Below are 5810 nucleotides of genomic sequence, written 5' to 3' on the forward strand. Positions count from 1 at the left end.
CACAGCTGACAGGTCTTGTGTGAGTGTAAGAGCATTAAGCAGTAAAAGGGAGTTATTAGCCAGTCTTAATGAGCTATAATTGGCTGCATACTGGGGAGTGCTATGGTATTATTGTGGGCCAGATAAGTTAGATAGTAATAGACATTGATATTTAATGCCCTGGCTAGACCTATATTAGCTCTCCTTATTTTACCTGTATGTGGCAAATAGTATACTGATTTGGTCATTTCAGTGAGCTGTAAACTGCTGATTCTCACTGATGCACAGAAGTGTGCTACAGACTAGAAACTGTATATGTTGTTGAGGCATTATTGTAGGTCAGAAAGAAGGTGCGGTCTTTTACATACAGAACATTTTCCATTGAAATGGCAGCAAAACGCCAACATGCAGTCTTACTGATAAAACTATATAGTGCCTTAACAGTAATGTTCGGAAATGTGGTTTCAGAAAATATGTATAATTTGAACATAACCAAATAAAGTGTCTTGATTGCTTTGAACCTATTAAATCTCTGTTTCAAGCACACTTCTGAATTACAAACAAGTGGTCCATTTGTGGTTTCCTAACTGCTGATAGGTTTTGAAACATTTCCACAGTTCATTTACAGGTATTTAAAAGCTGTTGGTTGTTAAAAAAAAAACTTACAGACTTTGTTTTGACACGCCCTTTACCATCCCAAGAAGAATGTCAACTAGTTTACTATACTTTTGTCTTTGAATGCAAAGTTAAAGAATTTTGTGAACACCAAGCCACATGTTAAAGGAATAAGCAGAAATGTGTCAGTTGATACAGCCTGACATTTGCTCTCTATTCTTGTACACTAGCACTTGTGACAAACTGAAAACAAAATTTAAAGGCATTAAAGGCATCTTTATTGCCCATTCACCATCTCAACTCAGACTAATAAGGCTGGGAGGTATGTGTGATAGTTTGCTAGACGTTGTGCAGTTGGTCCTAGGCTGGTTGTTCAAGGGAATGAGGTTTGTATATTTAGGGTGCTCTTGTGGTTGGTGCTGTAGAGAAGATACATTGTGTTCTGTTGCACGTTAACTCATTAATTTGGTTAAAGAGGAACATTTTGCCAATTTCAGTACCCAATTTTTTGATGTAGAAAGGATGAAGGCTAAAGGCAGCATTACTGGGATTGATATACATGTCCTACATTACGACTCAGTGAATAAAGTACATGGGTACAGAGGTGGAAAGGGACTTACTGGATAAAAGCATCTGACCAAGTTGATATGCCTCTGTAAATAAATTAAATTATCTTGGCTTGTCTCAAGTGGACCTACAGGTGAATCAAAACGTTGGCATCCTGCGTTAAGGGCATTACCCACCCATGGCTAGAGAGCGAGGGGTAAATTTCTGATGTGCCTCATATGTCCAATTTAAACATTCAGACACCTTATTCCTGAATTGTAGAAAGTTCCTCCTAATATAGAATCATGTTTGAAAAGGAAGGTAGAGTAGTTTAAACTATGGGGAGATTAGCAGACACTGCAAGCTATTTTGATATGAAAGATGGTTAAGACATCTTCGTACTAGGCTATGTCTTCAGATCTCAATGAGTTTAAGAGGGCTTTCATAAATGACACTTGACGCATATTCATATACCACTGAAGGTTGGATATCCTCAGATGGGGGAGATTATTAACTCCGTACACAACAGAAACTATTTAAAAAGTAATGACATGTCCATCAGTATTCTCCCATTCATTTATGTCCCACCTCAAGCAATCCACTGTGTATTGCAGAACCCTCAATGTTAGTGTAAATATGCACCAAACCATCTCCTAAAAAAGCCCCCAAGCACGTTCTAAGCTATACTAAAGTACAGTTTAAAAAGATACTATTTGCTGGGCTAGCTTAAAACGTATTGAGGGATAACTCGACCAAGACTTGGCGCATATGGAACTTCAAACAGCAGCCTACCCATAAAAGTGTTCGGAGTGACAGCAGTGTTTGCATGCAATAGCAGACATATCACACTGTCAACCATCATACAGTAGCCTAGCCACATTTAACCATCAGACTAGCTCACTAAGACTAAGTAAGCCTTCAGACAGAAGCCAAGTCACACCAGGAAAAATCATAAAGTAGCCTGGACAGACAGAGAATCCTAATTCACCAAACTGATCAAACCATGAATCATCATTCAGCAGCTTGAACACACAGTTAACATTTCACAGCAGCCTCGACACACAGTGAACCATGAGACAGCATGCTACACAGTAAACCTCTGGACATCACCCTGGTCACTCAACCAACCATATGAGAGTAGACTGGCAATGCTATGGACCAAATGATCACCAGGAATCACCAGGTAAAATAAAGCTGCTGGCATGGGCAGCCATAGAAAAGCAACATGAACACACAGTGGACATGATGGGGGAGAGCTCATTATCGTGCAGTTCAGGAAAGGTAGATTCATCGCCTACTTCATTTTTAAACATGTAAAATAAATTCACTTTTGCACCCATTGTGGAATACACCAACATCGCCTAAACTCTACTCTACATAAACTGTTGAGGCAGTGGTTGGGCATTTCTTAGAGCAAAATGGTCTGCAGAGTTTTCAGCAGCCTTGCAAACAAAAATACTCAGATCCCTGGTTCCCTAGCAAGCTAGCAGTCATATTTAAAAAACACTGACACTGGGACAGCAAAGTAAAGGTTAAGTCACACAGCTTTTAAGGCTGACAGTGCTAACGTAACTCAACCAAAGTATTGGCCTTCAGTTTAATATTCTCCGCAGTTTCTTTGCTCAGGGGACATCAACATACTATTGCAGCACATGCAAAGATTAAACAAACGTATGAGTAGATTGTGGCATATGTCGAAGAAGAGGGCCCTGGGAATCAGAAAAGAGAGAGGTGATGGTCGAGAGTTGCGTTGGGAGATTGCACATAAAGTGGGGGGGAAAGCAAGGATACTGACAAAAATGTGGGAAAGCACAAGGAGAAAGAATTGAAAACGAGAGAAAAGCAAGGAGGAGCCACACAAAAATATGGCGGAAAGAGCAAGAGAAAGCAGTGAAAACTAGAGAAAAGCACTTTGATTCAACTTACCCTTTGAGAAGTTGATTGCAGGGAGTGCTTCTGAACGACTTAAATTAATCCAAGGGTGGGTAGCCTAAAGCTGTTCTCTTTGGTCATGAAGCACCCCTGTATTGCTCTGTTAGTTTACAAAAAAAATTGACAGAATGTGACTAGCATGGCATGGAGACACCCAGCAGCTATGAAAGAAAGTGTGACCGGGTGTGACCTGTTGCTTTACCTCCACCGTCCTCACCAATCAGTGTTTCTTGGTAGCACTAGAGGTAAGATTGTTTTCAGTTATCAATGTGAGTCATCTCAGGAATGAGACTGATAAGCTTGGCCTTGCTAGCTTAAAGAAGCTCTTCTAGCACACACTGGTGCAAAACCTGATTGGTATGGCTTTGTAAACAAAAAAAAAGTAACACAATACAGTTGCATTACCTAATGTCAGGTAGGCGTTACATGGGCGACGCTTGGGCAATCCCGTGCATTCAGCCATGTATTTATATGGTGTCTCTTACATCATGGCCAATATTATTGTTATGAATGGTGGAACATTCCAGGCTAATAAAACATATAAGTGAGTTTCTGGTGAACAGTCCATCTTAAACTGAACTACTTGAAGGTGCTCTCAACTGTCACTATCGAGTAAATTAGACACATGAAGTAAATTGATTTGACTAAGATCACACAATTTAGCCATATAGGAAATCCGGGATTTGTAACCAGGTTTCACAGTCACACACACTGCACTTAAAACACTGACTACATTAATGTATTTTTCTCAATCCCCTTTAAACCCAGAAGACAGTGTTTTTGTACAACCCTGTAAAATGAATAGTAAACTGTGGTCGAGCACCTGCTTGAAGATCCAGCAGACGCCCCCACTCTGGGTGGCGTAAAGATCCCAACCCTGTTGTTTGCCGACGACACCCTTCTCATTTCGAAAACCCCTCAAGGTCTACAAAAGCTTCTAGACCGCTTCCAGGATTTTTGTGTAAAAAGAGGACTCATCATTAATGTGGACAAAACAAAGTACCTTATCATGCACCCACCGCGAAAACTTGGTCGCCCGCCTATTCTGAACTCGATTGCTCTCGAAAGAGTTTCAGAATTTGACTACCTGGGAATTCGCTTGAGCGATACACTGAGTTGGACCCCCCACATAAACAAATTGACTCTGGGCCTCAAAAGGGTGGGGGGAGCACTGCTAAAGGAGTATAACAACTCATCGAAACATTGTGTAGCTCCGATTTTAGACATTTACAAAGCCCGGGCAGTTTCTGCATCACTCTACGGAGCAGAGTTATGGGGCCTGGGCAATACGGACTCCCTGACCAAGGCAGAAAACAAATTCATTAAGGATTTGTTGACTATTCCGATAAGTACTCCGACAGTCCCAGTACTTCTGGATGCAGGTTGTAAGGCAATCAAGGATCAGGCACGCCTTCGACCACTCCTGCTGTGGGCTCGCCTGTGGAGAGTCCCTGAACTTAAATCTTATGCAGACGGATTGGCGGAGGTGATGCATTCAGACGGTTGGCACAAGATCAAATGGCTTAAAGACATCAAACATTTGCTTGGGGATCTGGGCTTGGGCTCCTGTTGGTTTACACATTCATCACCCCCCAAGGAGACCTTGAAAAAGCTCTATTGGGAATGGGTCTCAGCCAGGCTCATTAGCAACCAGCGACACTGCAAATCCACCGCAGCCTTCTTGGAAATCAAAGACGTTGTTGCCCTTGAGCCATACCTTGACATTATTACCATCCCCATGGATCGGGCTCTTTACATTAAATTTAGATTAGGGACCCTACCGCTTGCGGATCTTGTTTCTAGATGGAAAGTATCTAACCAGACTTCATGTAACTGTGCCTTATGTATTGACAGACGTGAAACCGTGGCACACTTCCTTTTTGAATGCCCGGACTATGCGCGACCAAGATCCCGTTGGCTTAAACCAATTTGTAGAGAACTGGGGATTCGAGATTGTTTGGTGGCCCTACGGATTTTACAAACGGACACTGCCCCCAATATTGTTTGTGCTGTCTCTAAGTTTTTAAAATGGGCTTGGTTGGTTCGCTTAAAAAGACTGTCTATTTCAATTTAATTCCTTTTAATTAACTTATTATGATCAATTTACTATTCTTCCCCATTGGATGTTTTTAATGTCAGTCTTTTTTTCTTATTGATGCACTGTTTTTAAATTTGCTATGTAAACGCTTTTAAGATATCCCAAATATCGAAATAAAGCTATCAACCAACCAACCGAATAGTAAACTAAGTTAAATAAATACAGATCACATGCTAATTTGACACAATATCTAAATAAAAAGGTTCATAATGAAGGTAAGGGAGGGCATGACACCATCTGTTAATATCATGGGCTTTGCAGACATTGTATAGCTACGGAAGAGGTGAGCGCGACACTGAAAGCTTGAGCCAGACTTGAGTCTGAAGCCTGCCTCAGCTCGAGGTCCTGTTGGAACCTTGACCCCCTTACGAGCTGAGCTGTCATGTGACTTCTGCATGCCTCCGCTCCTTCCCTTTACCCAAGATGAGGCATTAGGGAGAAGGCTGCTGACTTTGAAACTGGGGAACCAGGTTTAAGTCTCGGTAACGGCTCAATATCCTGTGATTCTGGGCAAACCGCTTATTCTACCCATGTTTATAAACAATGAATGTGACCATGTGTAATATAAGTGGTGCTCATGTAAAGTGCTCCAATACCTTTGGGTCGAGTTCACCCTATATAAAAACTGCAGAAGCATGCA

Source organism: Lissotriton vulgaris, chromosome 12, assembly GCF_964263255.1.
Source record: "Lissotriton vulgaris chromosome 12, aLisVul1.2, whole genome shotgun sequence".
Classification (NCBI taxonomy): Eukaryota; Metazoa; Chordata; class Amphibia; order Caudata; family Salamandridae; genus Lissotriton; species Lissotriton vulgaris.